The sequence below is a fragment of the Mobula birostris genome, chromosome 14, assembly GCF_030028105.1.
Source record: "Mobula birostris isolate sMobBir1 chromosome 14, sMobBir1.hap1, whole genome shotgun sequence".
NCBI lineage: Eukaryota > Metazoa > Chordata > Chondrichthyes > Myliobatiformes > Myliobatidae > Mobula > Mobula birostris.
The window spans coordinates 95,210,895-95,237,659 of NC_092383.1; the positions used below are offsets into that span (position 1 = coordinate 95,210,895).

A 26,765-nucleotide genomic window follows, 5' to 3' on the forward strand; every position below is an offset into this window, starting at 1 on the left:
AAGGATGGCCCTTTGAATGGAATTCAAAGTCCCTGTCTGTGGAATTCATTGCCCAAGAGGTTGTGGAGGTCAAGTCATGTTTGAAGTGCAGGTTGAAATGTTCTTGATTAGTAAAGGTGTCAAAGGTTATGGGAGAATGGGGTTGAGAGGGACAATAAATCAACTATGATGAAATGGCAGAGCAGATTTGAATGGGCAAATGACCCTATGTCTTATTACAAAGACAGAAAGTCTGAAGATGCTGAAATTCCAAGCAACACACACAAGATGCTGGAGGAACTCAGCAGGCCAGGCAGAACTATGGAAACGAGTATAGTCGATGTTTTGGCCAAGACCCTTCCTCTGGACTGGAGAATAAAAGACCTTTTCTCCCCAGTTGTGAGGAAGAGTGTCAGCCCCAAAATGTCGACTGTACTCATTTCCATAGGTGCTGCCTGGCCTGCTGAGTTCCTCCAGCATTTTGTTTTCTTATGTTTTATGGTCTCTTTCTCCCGGCACTCACACCACCTCCCGTTGGCCATCGGCTCCCAGGCTCCAGGCAGAACCAGGGAATCCTCTGATCCAGTCTCACACTCATGGGTGGAACAGGTGTCTATGCAGAAGAAGAGAAGTCAGTGAGTGGGGTCTGTTCCTTCTCCACGGAGACAGCAGCTCTTCATTGGAGTTGCAGAGAGTTGGAGGGGAACAGACCAAAGCCTGAGAGACTGGCTTCTTCGTTACTAATGTTCACACATTCACAATCAGAATCAGGGTTAATATCACTGGCATATGTCATGAAATTTGTTGTTATTCAATAGCAGTACGTTGCAATACATCATAATAAAATATATGAATTACATTAAGAAATATATATGCATAATATGTGTATGCGTAGAGACTGTATATATAAAGTGAGTAGTGCAGAAGGAAAGGGAAGAAGAGTAGTGACAGTAGTGTTGATGGGTTCAGTGACCATTCAGGAATCTGATTATGGAGGGGAAGAAGCTGTTCCTGAATCATTGCAGGCAACACACACAAAATGCTGGAGGAACTCAGCAGTTCAGGCAGCATCTATGGAAAGGAACAAACAGTTGACGTTTCAGGCCGAGACTCTTCTTCAGACCTGAGAAAAAAAGGATGAGAAGTCAGAGTAAGAGGTGGGGGTGGGAGGTCGGGAGAGAAATGAACAAGAAGTACAAGGTGGTAGTGATTGGTGAAACCGGGAGAGGGGGAGGGGGTGAAGTACAGAGCTGGGAAGCTGATTGGTGAAAGAGATGAAGGACTGCGGAGGGGGAACCTGATAGGAGAGAGTAGAAGACAATGGAAGAAAGGGAAGGAGGAGGAGACCCAGAGGGAGGTGATGGGCAGGTAAGGATAGAAGAGAGAGGGAAAGAGAAATGGTGAATGGTGAAGGGGGTGGGGCAATTACCAGAAGTTTGAAGCCAGAGTGGAGAAAAGAAGAAAAGGGGAGGGGGTTAGGAAATTTTTATACTGGAAGAAGAAATTGATTTTCATGTCATTAGTTTGGAAGCTACCCAGATGGAATCTAAAGTATTGCTCCTCCAGCCTGAGTGTGGCCTCATTGTGGTGGTAGAGGTGGCCATGGACTGACATGTTAGAATGGGAACCAGAAGTAGAATTGAAATGGGTGGCCACAAGGAGATCCCGCTTTTTCTGGTGGATGGAGTGTAGGTGTTCAGCGAAGCAGTCTTCCAATCTACGTCGGGTCTCACTGATATACAGGAGGCCACACCAGAAGCACTGGATACCGTAGGTGACCCCAACAGACTCACAGGTGATGTGTTGCCTCACCTGGAAGGAGTGTTTGAGGCCCTGAATGGTAGTGAGGGAGGAGGTGTAGGAGCAGGTGTGGCACTTGTTCTGCTTGCAAGGGTAAGTGCCAGAAGGGAGATCAGTGGGTGACATGAATGCATGAGGGAGTCATGTAGGGAGCAATCCCTGTGGAAAGGTGAAAGTCGGGAGGGCTGGGGGGTGGGGGAGGGAAAGAGGTGCTTGGTGGTGGGATCCTGTCAGAGATGGCAGCAGTTATGGAGAATTATGTGCAGGGCATGAAGGCTAATGGGGTGGTAAGGTGAGAACAAGAGTAACCCTATCCCTGGTATTGCAAGGGGAGGATAGGGTTAAGGCTGACATGTGTGAAATGGAAGAAATGTGAGAAGTGGAATTCGGAAGTTTGAAGTGGATGGAACATTCGACGGGCTACTAGTAACTAGATATCTATGTACTTGTACCTGTAAATTAGTTGCTCTTCATCCGGTCTTGGCAGTGTATCAAAGATTATTTTTGTTTGTACATGGAATTGTTCAGCGAAATGCGTTGTTTGAGTCAACGAACAACATCGTCCGAGAATTGTGCTGGAGGCAGCACACAATTGTCGCCATGTTTTCAGCGCCCACAACTCGCCAACGCTGACCCGTATGTTGTTGGAGTTTGGGAGGAAACCAGAGCACTGGGGGAAATGCACGCTGTTGAGGGGCGAATGTACAAACTTCTTATAGACAGCGGCAGAATTGAACCCCATTCACCGGCGCTGGAAAGCACTATGCTAACTGCTATGCTACCGTGCTGCCAGGGCGTGCTGTGTTTTTTAGCCCAGTGACAACAACATGTGCGCAGTGAATAATTTCTTCAATAAAAACCAGTTCTAAAATCTGCAGACAATTCATCAGAAACTCCACGCTGTCAGCTCCATCTGCATCTGATACTGGAAAAGGAAATGTGATTGTGTAGGATCAACATGCCATCGCGGTAGAGGGTGACAAACCCTTTGTGCGCAGTTTAAATTCCTTTGTGCCCTGTAGCAGAAGGTGTGTGGGTGCGCACAGGCGCACTCTTCAGAGGGAACATTGTGCTTGGTATTTCTGTGTTTTGTGACTGCCTGCGGGAGGGTCAATCTCAGGGTTGTGTTCTGTATACACACTTTGAAGCTTTGAAGTAGTGGGTGAGACATTGAACATTAAGAGAGTGCTGCCAAATTGCATCTCTATCTGGTATGTAGCAGCTGAGCATCGGACTGGAAGTCCATACAAAGGACTGTGAGAATGGCTGAGAGGATCACAGGGGTCTCCCTACCATCTGTCGGCATTTATCAGGTGCGCTGAGCATGCAGGGCCCTTAGTATTATCAAGGATCCCAGACATCCATCCAGCATCCCTTTTTGACTTTCCACATCAGGGAGGAGTAATGCATAAAAACAAGAACGGTTGGGAAACAGGATGGGAAACAGTTTCTTCCCCAGGCCACTGGGCTTCTGAACTCCCTATCACATCGCATTCAAACTGTGACTGGTTAATCTGTTCAATACCTTACAATATTTAATTTATATTTTAGTTTGTTTACTTATGCAGGATTCATCTGTAGATTTTATCCGTACTTTCATAAGTTATTGTGTGTACTGTACTGTGCTTTACAACCTGGTTCGGAGAAATGTTGTCTCGTTTGACAGAATACATGTATGTAGTTAAATGGCAATAAACATGACCTGACTGGACTTACTGAGCCTTTTGACATTGTCAAGGAGATACGTTGATGACCGAAACAGTTTTCCTGTGCTCCAAGTCCCTTTCAGAGTTTAACATCTAATCCCTGGGGCACTAACTGCATAGAGACCAATGGGAGCTCCCACCAAAGACCCAGCAAATGAAGTGTGGAGTGCAGGAGGGGTCCCTGCAGGGTAGCATCTCCCTCACATAGAAAACCTACAGCACAGTCAGAACCAGCTCACTCCTCACAGGAGCATCCACCTCATGATCACCGCTGGTATCCACTGTATCTGACTGACCACTGTCTGTGACCGCTGGGAGTGACCGGCTGGAATAAACTCTCCAAGTGACCATCATAAATCTGTTTGTTCTCAGTCAGGACGGTTACTTGTCTCACCTCCCCGGTCACTCCTGCCTGTAACCACTGGTGACGACAGTTTCACTCTCTGTTTTACAGTAATGAAGTGCGACCATCCACCGACGATCAGCAATGGCACGGTGACTGAGGGAGAGGAGTGGCTGTATGGGGCCGAGGCGAGTTATTTGTGCGACGAGGGCTATACCTTGACCGGACAAGAGACCATTTACTGCACGGACACCGGGCACTGGAGTCATCCCCCTCCAATCTGTACAGGTGATCGTCAAGGCTTTGTACAGGAAGAAAGGTTTCTGTAGAACACCTGGTCCAAGCCCACTGTCGGACTCTCTACGCTAATCCCACTTGCTGACGTTCGGTCCGAATCCCTTAGACCTTCTTGATCCCGGCATTTGTCAAAATGGCAATGGACAGGAGTTGCTGAGAGTTGTGGGGAGGGATTGTAGTGGCTCCCGGAGGCTGAACAGGATGCTTTGAGGAGTGTCCTGAGTTTCTCAGGACCAAAAGTGAATGTCAAGAGTTGTCTCAGTAATTGCTGGACATGACCATCAGAAGTGACCACTGGGAGTAACTGTGGGGATTGGCCTCTGGGAATGTCTGCTGGGATTAACATCTGGGAATTGCCACCGGGAATGACTGCTGGAAGGGATAACTGAGTGTGATTGGTGGAATTGACCTTGGGGAGTGACAACTGTCAGGTACTACTGAGAATAAACTCTTCAAGTGACCATCGTAAATCTGTTTGATCTCAGTCAGGACGGTCACTTGCCTCACCTCCCCGATCACTCCTGCCTGTAACCACTGGTGACGACAGTTCCACTCTCTGTTTTACAGTAAGAAAGTGTGACCATCCACCGACGATCAGCCATGGCACGGTGACTGAGGGAGAGGAGTGGCTGTACGGATACATGGCGAATTATTCCTGTGACGAGGGCCATAGCTTGACTGGTCAAGAGACCATTCGCTGCACGGGTACTGGTGCCTGGAGTCACCCCCCTCCAAACTGTACAGGTGATGTAGCCCAGGTGTTGAATGCTGGCAGCTGATCACTGGCTGCGTGGGATGCTGTCGATGAAAGCATCGGTGTGGGCAGTCCACACTGGGTGGGTGGGTGGTGTTCTGGAGTTTACCTGCACAATTGTCCTGGGATAGTGCTCATTTCATTTTTCACAGGGTTCCTGCCAGCCGGTCTTCAAATTTCCCCAAGAACATCTCTTCCAATAAAAAAAAGTAATGAAGCCAGCAGCTCAGAGAATGCAGATTTCCAATGTGAATTCTCTATATCCTTGTGGTCTGCCACTCAGAATGAGGCCTATAGTGGGGAGTCCAGGACCAGAGGGCACAGCCTCTGAATGTAAGGATGGCCCTTTGAATGGAATTCAAAGTCCCTGTCTGTGGAATTCATTGCCCAAGAGGTTGTGGAGGTCAAGTCATGTTTGAAGTGCAGGTTGAAATGTTCTTGATTAGTAAAGGTGTCAAAGGTTATGGGGAGAATGGGGTTGAGAGGGACAATAAATCAACTATGATGAAATGGCAGAGCAGATTTGAATGGGCAAATGACCCTATGTCTTATTACAAAGAACAGAAAGTCTGAAGATGCTGAAATTCCAAGCAACACACACAAGATGCTGGAGGAACTCAGCAGGCCAGGCAGAACTATGGAAACGAGTATAGTCGATGTTTTGGCCAAGACCCTTCCTCTGGACTGGAGAATAAAAGACCTTTTCTCCCCAGTTGTGAGGAAGAGTGTCAGCCCAAAATGTCGACTGTACTCATTTCCATAGGTGCTGCCTGGCCTGCTGAGTTCCTCCAGCATTTTGTTTTCTTATGTTTTATGGTCTCTTTCTCCCGGCACTCACACCACCTCCCGTTGGCCATCGGCTCCCAGGCTCCAGGCAGAACCAGGGAATCCTCTGATCCAGTCTCACACTCATGGGTGGAACAGGTGTCTATGCAGAAGAAGAGAAGTCAGTGAGTGGGGTCTGTTCCTTCTCCACGGAGACAGCAGCTCTTCATTGGAGTTGCAGAGAGTTGGAGGGGAACAGACCAAAGCCTGAGAGACTGGCTTCTTCGTTACTAATGTTCACACATTCACAATCAGAATCAGGGTTAATATCACTGGCATATGTCATGAAATTTGTTGTTATTCAATAGCAGTACGTTGCAATACATCATAATAAAATATATGAATTACATTAAGAAATATATATGCATAATATGTGTATGTGTAGAGACTGTATATATAAAGTGAGTAGTGCAGAAGGAAAGGGAAGAAGAGTAGTGAAGTAGTGTTGATGGGTTCAGTGACCATTCAGGAATCTGATTATGGAGGGGAAGAAGCTGTTCCTGAATCATTGCAGGCAACACACACAAAATGCTGGAGGAACTCAGCAGTTCAGGCAGCATCTATGGAAAGGAACAAACAGTTGACGTTTCAGGCCGAGACTCTTCTTCAGACCTGAGAAAAAAAGGATGAGAAGTCAGAGTAAGAGGTGGGGGTGGGAGGTCGGGAGAGAAATGAACAAGAAGTACAAGGTGGTAGGTGATTGGTGAAACCGGGAGAGGGGGAGGGGGTGAAGTACAGAGCTGGGAAGCTGATTGGTGAAAGAGATGAAGGACTGGCGGAGGGGGAACCTGATAGGAGAGAGTAGAAGACAATGGAAGAAAGGGAAGGAGGAGGAGACCCAGAGGGAGGTGATGGGCAGGTAAGGATAGAAGAGAGAGGGAAAGAGAAATGGTGAATGGTGAAGGGGGTGGGGCAATTACCAGAAGTTTGAAGCCAGAGTGGAGAAAAGAAGAAAAGGGGAGGGGGTTAGGAAATTTTTATACTGGAAGAAGAAATTGATTTTCATGTCATTAGTTTGGAAGCTACCCAGATGGAATCTAAGGTATTGCTCCTCCAACCTGAGTGTGGCCTCATTGTGGTGGTAGAGGAGGCCATGGACTGACGTGTTAGAATGGGAACCAGAAGTAGAATTGAAATGGGTGGCCACAAGGAGATCCCGCTTTTTCTGGTGGATGGAGTGTAGGTGTTCAGCGAAGCAGTCTTCCAATCTACGTCGGGTCTCACTGATATACAGGAGGCCACACCAGAAGCACTGGATACCGTAGGTGACCCCAACAGACTCACAGGTGATGTGTTGCCTCACCTGGAAGGAGTGTTTGAGGCCCTGAATGGTAGTGAGGGAGGAGGTGTAGGAGCAGGTGTGGCACTTGTTCTGCTTGCAAGGGTAAGTGCCAGAAGGGAGATCAGTGGGTGACATGAATGCATGAGGGAGTCCTGTAGGGAGCAATCCCTGTGGAAAGTGGAAAGTCGGGAGGGCTGGGGGGTGGGGGAGGGAAAGAGGTGCTTGGTGGTGGGATCCTGTCAGAGATGGCAGCAGTTATGGAGAATTATGTGCAGGGCATGGAGGCTAATGGGGTGGTAGGTGAGAACAAGAGTAACCCTATCCCTGGTATTGCAAGGGGAGGATAGGGTTAAGGCTGACATGTGTGAAATGGAAGAGATGTGAGAAGTGGAATTCGGAAGTTTGAAGTGGATGGAACATTCGACGGGCTACTAGTAACTAGATATCTATGTACTTGTACCTGTAAATTAGTTGCTCTTCATCCGGTCTTGGCAGTGTATCAAAGATTATTTTTGTTTGTACATGGAATTGTTCAGCGAAATGCGTTGTTTGAGTCAACGAACAACATCGTCCGAGAATTGTGCTGGAGGCAGCACACAATTGTCGCCATGTTTTCAGCGCCCACAACTCGCCAACGCTGACCCGTATGTTGTTGGAGTGTGGGAGGAAACCAGAGCACTGGGGGAAATGCACGCTGTTGTGGGGCGAATGTACAAACTTCTTATAGACAGCGGCAGAATTGAACCCCATTCACCGGCGCTGGAAAGCACTATGCTAACTGCTATGCTACCGTGCTGCCAGGGCGTGCTGTGTTTTTTAGCCCAGTGACAACAACATGTGCGCAGTGAATAATTTCTTCAATAAAAACCAGTTCTAAAATCTGCAGACAATTCATCAGAAACTCCACGCTGTCAGCTCCATCTGCATCTGATACTGGAAAAGGAAATGTGATTGTGTAGGATCAACATGCCATCGCGGTAGAGGGTGACAAACCCTTTGTGCGCAGTTTAAATTCCTTTGTGCCCTGTAGCAGAAGGTGTGTGGGTGCGCACAGGCGCACTCTTCAGAGGGAACATTGTGCTTGGTATTTCTGTGTTTTGTGACTGCCTGCGGGAGGGTCAATCTCAGGGTTGTGTTCTGTATACACACTTTGAAGCTTTGAAGTAGTGGGTGAGACATTGAACATTAAGAGAGTCCTGCCAAATTGCATCTCTATCTGGTATGTAGCAGCTGAGCATCGGACTGGAAGTCCATACAAAGGACTGTGAGAATGGCTGAGAGGATCACAGGGGTCCCCCTACCATCTGTCGGCATTTATCAGGAGCGCTGAGCATGCAGGGCCCTTAGTATTATCAAGGATCCCAGACATCCATCCAGCATCCCTTTTTGACTTTCCACATCAGGGAGGAGTAATGCATAAAAACAAGAACGGTTGGGAAACAGGATGGGAAACAGTTTCTCCCCCAGGCCACTGGGCTTCTGAACTCCCTATCACATCGCATTCAAACTGTGACTGGTTAATCTGTTCAATACCTTACAATATTTAATTTATATTTTAGTTTGTTTACTTATGCAGGATTCATCTGTAGATTTTATCCGTACTTTCATAAGTTATTGTGTGTACTGTACTGTGCTTTACAACCTGGTTCGGAGAAATGTTGTCTCGTTTGACAGAATACATGTATGTAGTTAAATGGCAATAAACATGACCTGACTGGACTTACTGAGCCTTTTGACATTGTCAAGGAGATACGTTGATGACCGAAACAGTTTTCCTGTGCTCCAAGTCCCTTTCAGAGTTTAACATCTAATCCCTGGGGTACTAACTGCATAGAGACCGATGGGAGCTCCCACCAAAGACCCAGCAAATGAAGTGTGGAGTGCAGGAGGGGTCCCTGCAGGGTAGCATCTCCCTCACATAGAAAACCTACAGCACAGTCAGAACCAGCTCACTCCTCACAGGAGCATCCACCTCATGATCACCGCTGGTATCCACTGTATCTGACTGACCACTGTCTGTGACCGCTGGGAGTGACCGGCTGGAATAAACTCTCCAAGTGACCATCGTAAATCTGTTTGTTCTCAGTCAGGACGGTCACTTGTCTCACCTCCCCCGTCACTCTTGCCTGTAACCACTGGTGACGACAGTTCCACTCTCGGTTTTACAGTAATAAACATAAAACATAGAATAGTACAACACAGTACAGACCCTTCGGCCCACAATGTTGTGCTGACACTCAGACCCTGCCTCCCATATAAGCCCCCACCTTAAATTCCTCCATTTACCTGTCTAGTAGTCTCTTAAGCTTCACTGGTGTATCTGCCTCCACCACTGACTCAGGCAGTGCATTCCACGCACCAACCACTCTCTGAGTGAAAAACCTTCCTCTCATATCCCCCTTGAACTTCCCACCCCTTACCTTAAAGCCATGTCCTCTTGTATTGAGCAGTGGTGCTCTGGGGAAGAGGAGCTGGCTATCCACTCTATCTATTCCTCTTATTATCTTGTACACCTCTATCAGGTCTCCTCTCATCCTCCTTCACTCCAAAGAGTAAAGCCCTAGCTTCCTTAATCTCTGATCATAATGCATATTCTCTAAACCAGGCAGCATCCTGGTAAATCTCCTCTGTACGCTTTCCAATGCTTCCACATCCTTCTTATAGTGAGGCGACCAGAACTGAACACAGTACTCCAAGTGTGGCCTAACCAGAGTTTTATAGAGCTGCATCATTACATCGCGACTCTTAAACTCTATCCCTCGACTTATGAAAGCTAACACCCCATATGCTTTCTTAACTACCCTATCCACCTGTGAGGCAACTTTCATGGATCTGTGGACATGGTCCCCCAGATCCCTCTGCTCCTCGACACTACCAAGTATCCTGCCATTTACTTTGTACTCTGCCTTGGAGTTTGTCCTTCCAAAGTGTACCACCTCACACTTCTCCGGGTTGAACTCCATCTGCCACTTCTCAGCCCACTTCTGCATCCTATCAATGTCTCTCTGCAATCTTTGACAATCCTCTACACTACCTACAACACCACCAACCTTTGTGTCATCTGCAAACTTGCCAACCCACCTTTCTACCCCCACATCCAGGTCGTTAATAAAAATCACGAAAAGTAGAGGTCCCAGAACAGGTCTTTGTGGGACAACACTAGTTACAATCCTCCAATCTGAATGAACTCCCTCCACTACGACCCTCTGCCTTCTGCAGGCAAGCCAATTCTGAATCCACCTGGCCAAACTTCCCTGGGTCCCATACCTTCTGACTTTCTGAATAATCCTACCGTGTGGAATCTTGTCAAATGCCTTACTAAAATCCATATAGATCACATCCACTGCACTACCCTCATCTATATGCCTGGTCACCTCCTCAAAGAACTCTATCAGGCTTGTTAGACACAATCTGCCCTTCACAAAGCCATGCTGACTGTCCCTGATCAGACCATGATTCTCTAAATTCCCAGAGATCCTATCTCTAAGAATCTTTTCCAACAGCTTTCCCACCACAGACGTAAGGCTCACTGGTCTATAATTACCCGGACTATCCCTTCTACCTTTTTTGAACAAGGGGACAACATTCGCCTCCCTCCAATCCTCCCGTACCATTCCCGTGGACAACGAGGGCATAAAGATCCTTCCCAGAGGCTCAGCAATCTCTTCCCTCGCCTCGTGGAGCAGCCTGGGAATATTCCGTCAGGCCCCGGGGACATATTCGATCAGCAATGGAATGGTGACTGAGGGAGAGGAGTGGCTGTACGGGGCCGAGGCACATTATTCCTTCGACGAGGGCCATACCTTGACCGGACAAGAGACCATTTACTGCACGGACACCGGGGACTGGAGTCACCCCCCTCCAAACTGTACAGGTGATCATCAAGACTTTGTACAGGAAGAAAGGTTTCTGTAGAACACCTGGTCCAAGCCCACTGTTATACTCTCCACGCTAATCCCACTTGCTGACGTTCTGTCCAAATCCCTTAGACCTTCTTGATCCCGGCACTTGTCGAAATGGCAATGGACAGGAGTTGCTGGGGTTTGTGGGGAGGGATTGTAGTGGCTGCCGGAGGCTGACAGGATGCTTTGAGGAGTGTCCTGAGTTTCTCAGGACCAAAAGTGAATGTCAAAAGTTGTGTCAGTAATTGCTAGACATGACCATCAGAAGTGACCACTGGGAGTGTCCATTGGGAGTAACTGTTGGGATTGGCCTCTGGGAATGACTGCAGAGATTAACATCTGGGAATGACTGCTGGAAGAGATAGCTGAGAGTGATTTGTGGAATTGACCTTGGGGAGTGACCACTGGGAGTGACCGGCTGGAATAAACTCTCCAAATGACCATCATAAATCTGTTTGTTCTCAGTCAGGACCATTACTTGTCTCACTTCCCCCGAAAGGGAAGTCATAGTCATAGTCATACTTTATTGATCCCAGCGGAAACTGGTTTTCATTACAGTTGTACCATAAATAGTTAAATAGTAATATGTAAATTATGCCAGGAAATAAGTCCAGGACCAGCCTATTGGCTCAGGGTGTCTGACCCTCCAAGGGAAGAGTTGTAAAGTTTGATGGCCACAGGCAGGAATGACTTCCTATGACACTCTGTGTTGCATCTCGGTGGAATGAATCTCTGGCTGAATGTACTCCTGTGCCCAACTGGTATATTAGGTAGTGGATGGGAGACATTGTCCAAGATGGCATGTAACTTGGACAGCATCATCTCTTCAGACACCACTGTGAGAGAGTCCAGTTCCAACCCCACAACATCACTGGCCTTACGAATGAGTTTGTTGATTCTGTTGGTGTCTGCTACCCTCAGCCTGCTGCCCCAGCACACAACAGCAAACATAATCAGTAGTGAAGTAGTGTTGATGGGTTCAGTGACCATTCAGGAATCTGATTATGGAGGGGAAGAAGCTGTCCCTGAATCATTGCAGGCAACACACACAAAATGCTGGAGGAACTCAGCAGTTCGGGCAGCATCTATGGAAAGGAACAAACAGTTGACGTTTCAGGCCGAGACTCTTCTTCAGACCTGAGAAAAAAAGGATGAGAAGTTATGGTAAGAAGGTGGGGGTGGGCGGAGAGAAATGAGAAAGGTGGTAGGTGATTGGTGAAACCGGGAGAGGGGGAGGGGGTGAAGTACAGAGCTGGGAAGCTGATCGGTGAAAGAGATAAAGGACTGGCGGAGGGCGAATCTGATAGGAGAGAGTAGAAGACAATGGAAGAAAGGGAAGGAGGAGGAGACCCAGAGGGAGGTGATGGGCAGGTAAGGATAGAAGAAAGAGGGAAAGAGAAATGGTGAATGGTGAAGGGGGTGGGGCAATTACCAGAAGTTTGAAGCCAGAGTGGAGGAAAGAAGAAGAGGGGAGGGGGTTAGGAAATTTTTATACTGGAAGAAGAAATCGATTTTCATGTCATCAGGTTGGAAGCTACCCAGATGGAATCTAAGGTATTGCTCCTCCAGCCTGAGTGTGGCCTCATTGTGGTGGTAGAGGAGGCCATGGACTGACATGTTGAAAGGGAACCAGAAGTAGAATTGAAATGGGTGGCCACAAGCAGATCCCACTTCTTCTGGTGGATGGAGTGTAGGTGTTCAGCGAAGCAGTCTTCCAATCTACGTCGGGTCTCACTGATATACAGGAGGCCACACCAGAAGCACTGGATACCGTAGATGACCCCAACAGACTCGCAGGTGATGTGTTGCCTCACCTGGAAGGAGTGTTTGAGGCCCTGAATGGTAGTGAGGGAGGAGGTGTAGGAGCAGGTGTGGCACTTGTTCTGCTTGCAAGGGTAAGTGCCAGAAGGGAGATCAGTGGGTGACATGAATGGATAAGGGAGTCCTGTAGGGAGCAATCCCTGCGGAAAGTGGAAAGTCGGGAGGGCTGAGGGATGGGGGAGGGAAAGAGGTGCTTGGTGGTGGGATCCTGTCAGAGATGGCAGCAGTTATGGAGAATTATGTGCAGGGCATGGAGGCTAATGGGGTGGTAGGTGAGAACAAGAGGAACCCTGTCCCTGGTATTGCAAGGGGAGGATAGGGTTAAGGCTGACATGTGTGAAATGGAAGAGATGTGGGTGAGGGTTGCGTTGATGGTGGAGTGTGTGTCTTCAGGCTCTTGTAGCCTCACCTTAATGGCAGCAATGAGAAGAGGGCATGTCCTGGTGATGGGGGCCCTTATTGATGGATGCTGCCTTTTGAAGATGCCCTTGATGCTGGATGGACTAGTGCCTCCGGGAAGGGACTGAAAAGGAGGGGAGGGTGAGAGAAACAGGGTGGTTGTCTCTTACTGTTTCTTTTTGCCTTATGTTTCAGGCCCTGTTACCGTATACAGTACAACAGAAAACACGGAGCTTTTGAGCGACCCAAATCCATCAAATAGTTTGGACCAGAAATGGGATCCTTCCTTAATTCAGAAGCATGAAATAAAAGGAACGTCAGGATGGGCTACTGGTAACTAGATATCTATGTACCTGTAAATTAGTTGCTCTTCATCCCGCCTTGGCCAGTATATCAAAGTTTATCTTTGTTTGTACATGGAAACATACAGCGAAATGCATTGTTTGTGTCAGCAAATAACAACATCCGAGGATTGTGCTGGGCGCAGCACACAAGTGTCGCCGTGCTTCCAGCGCCCACCACTCACTAACGCTGACCCGTATGTTGTTAGCGTGTGGGAGGAAACCAGAGCACTGGGGGAAATGCACGCTGTTGAGGGGCGAATGTACAAACTTCTTATAGACAGCGGCAGAATTGAACCCCATTCACCGGCGCTGGAAAGCACTATGCTAACTGCTATGCTACCGTGCTGCCAGGGCGTGCTGTGTTTTTTCCAGGGGATTTCCGTCTGTCACAAGGAGAGGTGTTTCAAATAATTTTCTTTCATGTGCCCGTTGCTTTGTCAGGTTAATACTGATTCCACCTGCAGGACCCAGCAAGCGGGGTTCAATTCCCCCTGCAGTCTGTAAGGAGTTTGTACGTTCTCCCAGTGACCACGCGCGTTTCCTCCAGGTGCTCTGGTTTCCTCCCACTGTCCAAAGACGTACCGGGTGGGTTAACTGGTCATTGTAAATTGTCCCGTGATTAGGTTTGTTGGGGGTCGCTGAGGCAGCGTGGCTCGAAGGCCCAGAAGGGTCTACGCTGTGCTGGATCACTAAATAAATAAACTGCAATAAAAATGAATTATAAATATAGATATGTAGTGCAAAAGGAGAGCAAAAATAGTGAGGTAGTTTTCATGGGTTCAACGTCTGTCAGAAATCTGATAGCAGAGGGGAAGAATCTGCTTTTTAAACATTTAGTGTGTGTCTTTAGGCTCCTGCACCTCCTTCCTGATGAGAGCAATGAGAAAAGGCATGTCCTGGGTGGTGGGGCTCCTTGGTGGATGCTGGCTTCCCGAGGCATCACCTTTTGAGGATGTCCTCGATGGTGGGGAGGTTAGTGTCTGCTACTGAGTAAAGGAGGCAGGTTTTTAGGAGTATTTTGCCCAGGTATTCACCAAGCAGAAGGACATGGATAAGAGTGAGATCAGGGAGCGTATGTTAATATTTTGGGGCTAAATATTAAGAAACTGGACGTGTTGGGTGTATTGAGAAAGGTTAGGTTGGGTAAATCCTCAGGGCCTGGTGGAATCTACCCCTGAGTACTGAGAGAGGTGAGGAGGGAGATTGCAGGGGCCTTGATAGAGATCTAGTCACTGAGTTCACTCATAGAGTTATACAGCACAGAGGCAGGCCCTTCAGCCCAACTCATCCATCCTGGCCAAAGTCACCTACCTGCGTTGGTCACATTTGACCATAAGACTGAAAAACATAAGAGCAGAATTAGGCCATTTGGCCCATTAGGTCTGCTCCGCCAATTCATCACGGTTGATTTATTATCTCTCTCTACCCCATTCTCCCGCCTTCTCCTCATAACCTTTGACACACTGACTAATCAAAAACCTATCAACCATTGCTTTAAATATACTCAATGACTCGTCTTCCACAGCCATCTGTGGCAATGATTCACTATCCTCTGGTTAAAGAAATACCTCCTCATCTCTGTTCTAAATGGATGTCCCTCTCATCAGAGTAAGTTACCTCCAGTCCTGGACTCACCTACTATAGGATATATCCTTTGCACATCCACTCTACCCAGATCTTTAAATATTCCATTAGTTTCAATAAGATTCCCCCCTCATTTTTCTAAATTCCAGTGAGTACAGTCCCAGGGCCATCAAATGCTTCTTACTCATTAACCCTTTCATTTCCAGAATCATTCCTGTGAATCTCCTCTGGACCTTCTCCAATGCCAGAACATCTTACCTAGATAAGGGGCTCAAAACTGCTCACAATACTCAAAGTGCGGTCTGACCAATGCCTTATAAAGCCTCAGCATTACATTCTTCCTCTTGTATTCTGATCCTCTTGAAATTGATGTTAGCATTGTGTTTGCCTTCCTTACCACTGACTCAGCCCGCAAATTAACTTTAGGGAATCCTGAACAAGGACTCTCAAGTTCCTTTGCACCTCTGATTTTTAATTTTTTTCCCCACTTTGAAAATAGTCGGCACCTTTATTCCTTCCACCAAAATGCATGGCCTTACACTGTATTCCATCTGGCACTTTGTCCATTCTCCCAATCTGTCTCAGTCCTTCTGCAGGTGCCCTGCTTCCTCAACACTACTTTCCCCTCCACCTATCTTCATATCATCTGCAAACTTGGTCACAAAGCCATTAATTTCATCATCCAAATCATTCACATGTAATGTGAAAAGGAGTGGGCCAAACACTTACCCCTGTGAAACACCACTAGTCACTGGCAACCAACCAGAAAAGACCTCCTTTATTCCCACACTTGGTTCCCTGCCTGCCAGCAGCCTTCTATCCATGCTTGTACCTTTCTTGTAATACCATGAACTCTTATCTTGTTAAGCAGTCTCACGTGCAGCACCTTGTCAAAGACCTGAAAATCCAAGTAAACAACATCTTACTCTCCTTTGTCTACCCTCCCTGTCATTCCCTCAGAGAATTCCAGCAGATTTATAAGGCAAGATTTCCCTGTAAGAAAACCACGCTGACTCTGGCTTAATTTATCATGTACTTCCAAGTATCCCAAAACCTCATCCCTAATAACTGACTTCAACATCTTCCCACCAATGAAGTCAGGCTAATGGTCTATAACATCCTGTCTTCTGCCTCCCTCCCTTGTAATTGTGCCTGATCTACAACCTTCTTTGACAGCTTGTTCCACATACCCAACACCTTCATATAAAAAGCTTGCCCCTCAGGCCCACTATAAATCTTTGGCCCCTCACCTTAAAATGTGCACTCAAGTTTTTCTTCCCATCTCCCTGCTCATGACCCTGCCGCCATTTCCTGTGGCGCCTTTGCTCTGGCTGCCCCTAGTTCGCCCTTTCAGGTTTGCTGGAGCTATACCCTGACTTCTCCCTATCACATCCGCCTGAGCTCCATCCTACTGCGTGTGTGCCCAGTTTGAACACTTACGTCTTCAGAGTCACGTTTAATATCACCGGCACTGGTTGAGAAATTTGTTAACTTAACGGCAGCAGTACAATGCAATACATGATAATGTAGAAAAAAATAATTAAATCAATTTCATTAAATGTATACTAAATTAAAAATAGTGCAAAAATGGAAATAATTAAAAAGTGAGGTTTTGTTCATGGGTGCAATGTCCATTTAGGAATTGGATGGCAGAGGGGAAGAAGCTGTTCCTGAATCACTAAGTGTGTGCCTTCAGGCTTCTGTATCTCCTACCTGACGGTAACAATGAGAAGGGGGCATGTCCTGGATGGTGTGGGACCTTAATGATGGACGCTGCCTTTCTGAGACACCGCTCCTTGAAGCTGTCTTGGATACAATGGAGGCTGATTCCCATGATGGAATGACTAATTTTACAATTTTCTGTAGCTTCTTTAATCCTGTGCAGTAGGACCCCTGTAGAGACAGTGATACGGTCTGTCAGATTGCTCTCCAAGGTACATGTGCAGAAGTTTTAGTTGACAAACCAAATCTTCCCAAACTCCTAATGGAATATAACTGCTGTCTTGCCTTCTTTATAGCTGCATCAATATGTTGGGACCAGGTCAGGTCCTCAAAGATCTTGACACCCAGGAACTTGAAATTGCTCACTCTGTCCATTTCTGATCCCTCTATGAGGATTGGTGAGTGAGAAGGTGTAAACTACTTAGAGAACTTAATGCTTTATTGTCCAGTGAGGAACAGGGGCTCATGTGGTGACCACACTGTGTGCCAACTAATGCAGTTTTGTTAACCTCATTGAAAGCTGTGCGAAGTTAGGTAGTGTCAGGTGTGCAGGTAGAGGTGATGTAAAACTCTGATTTAATCTCGTTGAGTTGGGGGGGGGTCTCGAAAGGACAAACGCTGCTGCTCTCTTTCATGTTCCTACAATGGGGGGGAGGGAGCGGATTGGTCCCTTGCGGTTAGGTTGGTTTTGAGCGCTGCTGCAGGGAAGTGCCGGAATAGCTGCCACCATTCCCTAGCCATCGTGCGCTGAAGGTTCTGTTCCTGTACTATGTTTTATACTCAGACGTTGTTTCAGTTTCAGTTACTTCCATCGGAATCATGGTGGCTGGCATCATCATCGCTGCCGTCACCACCACTGTCGCCATCAGCTTAGCCGTTAATCGATGTATGAAGCAGGGGTAAGAGCAAACCTACGTATCTGAGTGTCTTCTTCGTAAGCATCTCACACCATGCTACCAGTACTTGCTTGGTAATGGTTGGGAGTGTGTTGGCATGAGAAGAGGAGGAATTTCTTCCACCAGTGGGTGGCGAATCTGTGGAATTAGAAACATAGAAAATAGGTGCAGGAGCAGGCCATTCGGCCCTTCGAGCCTGCACTGCTATTCAGTACGATCATGGCTGATCATCCAACTCAGAACCCTATACCTGTCTTCTCTCCGTACCCCCGATCCCTTTAGCCACAAGGGCCATATCTAACTCCCTCTTAAATATAGCCAATGAACTGGCCTCAACTGTTTCCTGTGGCAGAGAATTCCACAGATTCACCACTCTCTGTGTGAAGTAGTTTTCCTCATCTTGGTCCTAAAAGGCTTCCCCTTTATCCTTAAACTGTGACCCCTCATTCTGGACTTCCCCAACATCGGGAACAATCTTCCTGCATCTAGCCTGTCCAATCCCTTTAGAATTTTATATGTTTCAATCAGATCCCCCCTCAATCTTCTAAATTCCAGAGAGTATAAGCCTTCATTGCCACAGACAACTGTGGAGGCCAAGACATTGGGTTGATAGGTTCTTGATTAGTCAGGGCAGCAAAGGTAACATGGGGAAGGCAGGAGAATGGAATTGAGAGGGATAATGAATCAGCCATGATGGAATGGCAGCACAGGCTCAGTGGGACAAGCTGCCCTATATCTCCCATATCTATTGGTCTAATGGAAAGATCTGTCAGCACTACTTCTCAGAGAACAGGAGGATTATCCTCAGTGCTCTGGACAACGTTCATTCTGCAGACACAGTAAACATTGTCATTTGACTGTGACCAGTCAGTAGTTTATGGGAGCTTTCTGTGCATCAGTTGGCTGTTGTGCTTCTGGTGTTTTAACGGTGAAGCATTACATTGGCTGTGAAGAGCCCCTGGGCATAACAGGAGCAGGAATGTAACTACAATTTGGTGCAGCCATTAAGGTATTCATGTTCCTGTTGAGATACTTGTGGGATTTACATCTGCAACACAATCACTGGGCTGCTCCACAGTTGGGCACTCTGTTCCTCTAACCAGAGATCCCCAGCCTGGGCTTGACGGACACCCTCGGCTAACGGTAGGAACCCATGGCATGAAGAAGTTTGGGAACCTTTCCTAAACGGTCCTATGGTAAAATATAATGACTCATGTACAGGTGTATACATATACAGTGATGTTGGAAGCTGCTAACACTGACTTACAGACTGCCTGTTATGCTGCTGGTGTTCAGAGCAATAATGAAGGTCCTCCATCTCTGGTGGTGTTCAGGGCTTCCTTCATCGTGTTGGTGGCTCAGTTTTCGAGTGTCAGAGGGCAGAAGTGTGTGAAGTTCTCATTACTATAGATAATGTTTTTGGGAAACTGAAATGTCTGAAGGTAGGTAAGCCACCTGGACCAGATGACGTACACCCCAGGGTTCTGAAGGAGGTGGCTGAAGAGATTGTGGAGGCGTTAATAATAATCTTTCAAGAGTCAGAACAATTGATTCTGGCATGGTTCTGGAGGAATGGAAAATTGCAAATGTCACTCCATTCTTTGAGTGGGGAGGGAGGCAGAAGAAAGGAAATTATCAGGCAGTTAATTTGATTTCAGTGGTTGAGAAGCTGTTGGAGTCGATTGTTAATGATGTATTTCTGGGGTACTTGGAGGCACATGATAAAATAGGCCGTAGTTAACATGGTTTCCTCAAGGGAAAATCTTCCCTGACAAACCTGAAGGAACTTTTTGAAGAAATAACAAACAGGATAGACAAAGGAGAATTGTTGGATGTTGTGGTCCTGAATTTTCAGAAGGCCTTTGGAAAGGTGCCACACGTGAGGCTGCGAAACAAGTTAAGAGTCCATGGTATTACAGGAAAGATACTAGCATGGACAAAATAGTGGCTGGTTGGCAGGAGACACAGAGTGAAGGGAAACGGGAGCATTTTCTGGTTGGCTGCCAGTGACTAGTACTGTGACTAGATACTGGGAACGATTCCATTTTACGTTAAGTGTCAATGATTTCAATGATGGAATTGATGGCTATGTTGCAAAGTTCGCAGACAATGTGAATACAGGCGGAGGGGCAGGTAGTTTTGAGGAAGTAGAGAGGCTACAGAGGGATTTAGTCAGATTAGGAGAATGGGCAAAGAAGTGGCAGGTAGAATCCAGTGTCAGGAAGTGCTTGGTCGTGCACTTTGGTAGAAGAAATGAAAGGGTAGACTAAATGGAGTGAAAATTCAAAAATTTGAGGTGCAAAGGGACTTGAGAGACCTTGTGCAGAATCCCCTAAAGGTTAATTTGCATGTTGAGTCTGTGGTGAGGAAGGCAAATGCAATGTTAGCATCTGTTTCAAGAGCAAGGATATAATGTTGAGGCTTTATAAAGCACTAGTGAGGCCTCACTTGGAGTATTGTGGGACTTCAGGGTTCAAAGGAGATTCATGAAAATGATGCAGGATTGAATGGCTTGTCATGTGAAGAGTGTTTGATGGCTCTGAGCCATATTCACTGGAATTGAGAAGAATGAGGGGTGACCTCATTGAAAACTATCAAATATAAAAAGGCCTTGATAGAGTGGATGTGGAGAGGATGTTTCCTATGATGGATGAATCTAAAACCAGAGGACACAGCTCCAGAATAGTGGATCATTCTTTTTGGATGGAGATAAGGAGGAATTTGTTTAGCCAGAGTAGCGAATCTGTAGAATTCTTTGCCACAGATGACTATGGAAGCCAAGTTATTGGGTATATTTAAGGCAGAGATTGATAGAATCTTGATTGGTCAGGGTGTGAGAGGATACGGGAGAGGTCAGGAGATTGGGGCTGAGAAGGAAAATGGATCAGCCATGATGAAATGGCAGAGCAGACTTGATGAGCCAAATGGCCTAATTCAGCTCCTATATCTTATAGTCTTATGGTTTACTGTGAGTCATGCAAGTCCCGGTGGAGACTCAGGAATACTGTTACACTCAGATGTAGAAGGATTCTTCATTGCTGTTTCTGTAACAGTTTTGTTTTACTAGACAGAGTTGTTACCCCTGAGCTGAACCTCTGAACTTGGAGGACTGGTGGACCACTCTTAGTCTGACCTCTACCCTTTGGCCTGTTTGGCATGGGTGACCCTACCAAGAGCCAAAGCATAAAGCCCTGACTCCAGCCAACATAGCTCTCCGGGTCACTGAGGCACTCAAGCCTCCAAACCGTGAGAAGGTTATGGTACTCTTGGAGGACTAACTGCCATGTTAGAGTGGAAGTACAGAACCGTTCTCCATTCCTGAATCCCTGGAATTGAACTGTCAGCATGATACTTTGCATTTCACAGTACCTTAGATAGCACAGCTGTTTTTACAAGTTTAAAAGTTCATCACATTCTACTTTGCCACTAATTTTTTTGTTGTTTTTCTATTTTAGATCCTATAACATTCAAGAATGAATGAAGAAGCAGACACACTGAGATAGTTGAAGATACATTAGTGATGAACCCCCACCCGTGGGAACATTCCTGTCCTTGGCTCACCAGGTTCTGGGTGACAATGAAGAAAACCAGAGAACAAATCAGTTATAGCATCCTCCAGCAGTTTTCTTTGTATAAGTGTAAAAGAGTTTTACTTTGTTTACTAAAAATACATTGTGAATAGGAATATTTTAAGGAAATTTCAAGCCTCTTGTACCAATAGCGTATTGAAATGGACATAATGGGCAAATGGTCTTTCCCTGTGCTTGTTATCATTCCAGAATTCCAGCCTTGATCACGTATTCAACTGTCTAACTCTGGACGCTAATATCAATGTTCACCATCAGCCTATGACCTTTGGCTGAATCGGTCTTTATCTTTTCTGCTCACTTACTTAATTTTTAAACTCATAAATTTGTAAGAATAAAGTTTTATTCCCTATCTCATTTCTTTCGGTAGTTATTTGTGAATTCTAAGTTGGTCATAATGGCAGAGCAGGCGATGGGCCGAATAGCCTAAATTGCTCCTATGTCTTATGGAATTCTCCAAGGGCAAATTTCTTTACTTGAGCAGCTGGAATGTGAGAGTTCACTGCACTTGCTGAGGAGGAGTAGAGTGAAGGTTCACCAGACTGGTTCCTGAGATACTGCATCTGTCCAGTGTGGGATTGATTGGCAGGAGAATGGAAGGGAATCTCATTGGAACATTAGATACTTGTTGAAGTTTCTCTAGTTGAGGATCCTGAAACTAGAGGTCAAAGTCTCAAACTGAAGAATTGGCCATTCGGGCTGAGATGAGGAAAAATTTCTTCTATTTTTACTTCAGGTTTCCAGCATCTTGCCTTTGAGACCCTTCTGCATGGTTGACCACTCCTTAACTTGGGGCGAGTCAGAATCCTGGGCTGATGATGGTGAGGTGTTCATTGACCGTATGGCAAAGAATATCAGTGGTAGGTGGAAACATTGTCCCCTACAGGAGGTGATATCTACCTGGTACTCATGTGGCGCAGAAGTTGTTTCCTGTTTGTCATCTGATGGCTGCTTATTCTCAAATATAGATTTATTTATCAAATGTTTTGCATACAGTTCTGGTTGTCCTTCTATAGGAAGGATGCTGAGGCTTTGGAAATGGTGCAGGAGAGGTTTACCAGAATGCTGTTTGGTTTATGCTATCACGAGATACTGGATAAACTTGGGTTGTTTTCTCTAGAGCGGTAGAGGCTGAGAGGAGATCTGATAGAAGTTTACAAGATTATGAGAGACATAAATAGAGTAGATAGGGATTATCTTTTTCCCTGTTTGAAGTGTCTAGTACCAGAATATAAGAACATTAGAAATAGGAGCAGAAGTCAGCCACCTGGCCTGTCAAGTATGCTCTACCATTCCATTAAGATCATGGCTGATCTGGCCATGGACTCATCTCCACCTACATGCCTTTTCCCCATAACCCTTAATATACATTGAGTGGGGTAAAGTTCAAAGGGGATGTGAGGGGTAGGTTTTTTACTCAGACGATGGTGCCTGGAATGCCCTTCTAGGTGTGCTGGTAGAGGCAAATACATTAGAGGCTTTTAAGAGGCGCTTTTAAGAGCTTGTTTAAATCTTGAAAAAATTAGAAGTGTCATTTCTGACCCATCTATTAAATTTGATGAGACTTGGAGACCATTTATTCAATACTTCCACGTGATGTAATTTGACCCTTGCCAAATCTACTTTGTGATTTCATTACATAGGGAGAGGAGCGGAAGTGACGACACTATTTGTTCTATCTAAGGTATCAAAATAGCCCTTTTTTTTTTCTTTAGTTTGGGTAGATTAGTTTTTTTTTAAGGGGCTTTTTTTTCCTTTTTCTGTTTTTTTTTAACGATATTTTTATATTTTATGTATACTCCTTATATATTTTGTTGCCAATCTGTGTGATTTTGGGATGTCTCTAACCATGTGTTACCTGACTGTAAATTCCAATAATTATTATAGAAACGTAGAAAGATAGAAAATAGGTGCAGGAGTAGGCCATTCGGCCCTTCGAGCCTGCACCGCCATTTATTATGATCATGGCTGATCATCCAACTCAGAACCCCGCCCCAGCCTTCCCTCCATACCCCCTGACCCCCGTAGCCACAAGGGCCATATCTAACTCCCTCTTAAATATAGCCAATGAACTGGCCTCAACTGTTTCCTGTGGCAGAGAATTCCACAGATTCACCACTCTCTGTGTGAAGAAGTTTTTCCTAATCTCGGTCCTAAAAGGCTTCCCCTCTATCCTCAAACTGTGACCCCTCGTTCTGGACTGCCCCAACATCGGGAACAATCTTCCTGCATCTAGCCTGTCCAATCCCTTTAGGATTTTATACGTTTCAATTAGATCCCCCCTCAATCTTCTAAATTCCAACGAGTACAAGCCCAGTTCATCCATTCTTTCTTCATATGAAAGTCCTGCCATCCCAGGAATCAATCTGGTGAACCTTCTCTGTACTCCCTCTATGGCAAGGATGTCTTTCCTCAGATTAGGGGACCAAAACTGCACACAATACTCCAGGTGTGGTCTCACCAAGGCCTTGTACAACTGCAGTAGTACCTCCCTGCTCCTGTACTCGAATCCTCTCTCTATAAATGCCAGCATACCATTCGCCTTTTTCACCGCCTGCTGTACCTGCATGCCCACTTTCAATGACTGGTGTACAATGACACCCAGGTCACGTTGCACCTCCCCTTTTCCTAATCGGCCACCATTCAGATAATAATCTGTTTTCCTATTTTTGCCACCAAAGTGGATAACTTCACATTTATCCACATTAAATTGCATCTGCCATGAATTTGCCCACTCACCCAACCTATCCAAGTCACCCTGAATCCTCTTAGCATCCTCCTCACAGCTAACACTGCCACCCAGCTTCGTGTCATCCGCAAACTTGGAGATGCTGCATTTAATTCCCTCATCCAAGTCATTAATATATAAACAACTGGGGTCCCAGCACTGAGCCTTGCGGTACCCCACTAGTCACCGCCTGCCATTCTGAAAAGGTCCCGTTTATTCCCACTCTTTGCTTCCTGTCTGCTAACCAACTCTCCACCCACACCAATACCTTACCCCCAATACCGTGTGCTTTAAGTTTGCACACTAATCTCCTGTGTGGGACCCTGTCAAAAGCCTTCTGAAAATCCAAATATACCACATCCACTGGTTCTCCCCTATCCACTCTACTAGTTACATCCTCAAAAAAATTCTATGAGATTCGTCAGACATGATCTTCCTTTCATAAATCCATGCTGACTTTGTCCGATCATTTCACCGCTTTCCAAATGTGCTGTTATCACATCCTTGATAACTGACTCCAGCAGTTTCGCCACCACCAACGTTAGGCTAACCGGTCTATAATTCCCCAGTTTCTCTCTCCCTCCTTTTTTAAAAAGTGGAGTTACATTAGCCACCCTCCAATCCTCAGGAACTAGTCCAGAATCTAACGAGGTTTGAAGAATTATCACTAATGCATCCACTATTTCTTGGGCTACTTCCTTAAGCACCCTGGGATGCAGACCATCTGGCCCTGGGGATTTATCTGCCTTCAATCCCTTCAATTTACCTAACACCACTTTCCTACTAACATGTATTTCGCTCAGTTCCTCCATCTCACTGGACCCTCTGTCCCCTACTATTTCTGGAAGATTATTTATGTCCTCCTTAGTGAAGACAGAACCAAAGTAATTATTCAATTGGTCTGCCATGTCCTTGCTCCCCATAATCAATTCACCTGTTTCTGTCTGCAGGGGACCTATATTTGTCTTTACCAGTCTTTTCCTTTTTACATATCTATAAAAGCTTTTACAGTCCGTTTTTATGTTCCCTGCCAGTTTTCTCTCATAATCTTTTTTCCCCTTCCTAATTAAGCCCTTTGTCCTCCTCTGCTGAACTCTGAATTTCTCCCAGTCCTCAGGTGAGCCACTTTCTCTGGCCAATTTGTATGCTGCTTCTTTGGAATTGATACTATCCCTAATTTCTCTTGTCAGCCACGGGTGCACTACCTTCCTTGATTTATTCTTTTGCCAAACTGGGATGAACATTTGTTGCAGTTCATCCATGCAACCTTTAAATGCTTGCCATTGCATATCCACCGTCAATCCTTTAAGTGTCATTTGCCAGTCTATCTTAGCTAATTCACGTCTCATACCTTCAAAGTTACCCCTCTTTAAGTTCAGAACCTTTGTTTCTGAATTAACTATGTCACTCTCCATCTTAATGAAGAATTCCACCCTATTATGGTCACTCTTACCCAAGGGGCCTCTCACGACAAGATTGCTAATTAACCCTTCCTCATTGCTCAATACCCAGTCTAGAATAGCCTGCTCTCTAGTCGGTTCCTCGACATGTTGGTTCAAAAAACCATCCCGCATACATTTCAAGAAATCCTCTTCCTCAGCACCTTTACCAATTTGGTTCACCCAATCTACATGTAGATTGAAGTCACCCATTATAACTGCTGTTCCTTTATCGCACACATTTCTAATTTCCTGTTTAATACCATCTCCGACCTCACTACTACTGTTAGGTGGCCTGTACACAACTCCCACCAGCGTCTTCTGCCCCTTAGTGTTACGCAGCTCTACCCATATCGATTCCACATCTTCCCGGCTTATGTCCTTCCTTTCTATTGCGTTAATCTCTTCTTTAACCAGCAACGCCACCCCACCTCCCCTTCCTTCATGTCTATCCCTCCTGAATATTGAATATCCCTGAACGTTGAGCTCCCATCCCTGGTCACCCTGGAGCCATGTCTCTGTGATCCCAACTATATCATAATCATTAATAACAATCTGCACTTTCAATTCATCTACCTTATTACGAATGCTCCTTGCATTGACACACAAAGCCTTCAGGCGCTCTTTTACAACTCTCTTAGCCCTCATACAATTATGCTGAAAAGTGGCCCTTTTTAATGCTTGCCCTGGATTTGTCGGCCTGCCACTTTTACTTTTCTCCATAGTACTTTTTGTTTCTACCCTCACTTTACACCCCTCTGTCTCTCTGCACTGGTTCCCATCCCCCTGTAGTGAACTAATCTCCTCACGCCTAGCCTCTTTAATTTGATTCCCACCCCCCCCAACCATTCTAGTTCAAAGTCATATTAATATAATCCCAATTATTATGTACTTACTTTTTGTAATCTGTTTGATATTGAAACTAATAAAAAGATTGAAAAACAAAGGCATTTGGATAGGTACTTGGATGTAAGGAAGATGGAGGGATATGGACATGGTGTAGGTAGGAGGGATTAGTGTTTGGGTGTTTTTGTTTTGCTTTTCAGCTGGTTCGGCACAGCATTGTGGGCCGAAGGGCCTGTTCTGTGCTGTACTGTTCTATGTTCTATGCACATAGAAACATTTAGTACTGTGCCAAAGTCTTAGGCACATTGTAAAAAAAATTCTGCAACGTGAAGATGCTTTCAAAAATAATAAAATGAAAAGTTTTTAACAAATAAAAAAAATTACGATAAAGAGCAGCGAGCAATAAAAAACTAAATCAAATCAATATTTGGTGTGACCAACCTTTGCCTTTAGAACTGTATCAATCCCCTTAGGTACACTGTTGTGCAGTTTTATAAGAACATTGGCTGGT

General features: G+C 45.8%; 1 protein-coding gene across 2 annotated transcripts in view; it reads left to right on the forward strand.

Annotated features, from left to right (window-relative positions):
* LOC140210132 (P-selectin-like) overlaps positions 1-26,354 on the forward strand; it is a 42,420-nt gene extending 16,066 nt beyond the window's left edge. Inside the window, exons 8-12 of one of the 2 annotated variants that reach the window (XM_072278997.1) lie at positions 3,940-4,116; positions 4,693-4,869; positions 13,304-13,441; positions 17,555-17,657; positions 21,110-26,354. The gene's annotated coding sequence lies outside the window, so the exon portion shown is untranslated. The remainder of the gene's footprint in view (positions 1-3,939; positions 4,117-4,692; positions 4,870-13,303; positions 13,442-17,554; positions 17,658-21,109) is intronic. The other variant, XM_072278996.1, reaches the window with a different exon arrangement.
* Positions 26,355-26,765: the final 411 nt, after the last annotated feature.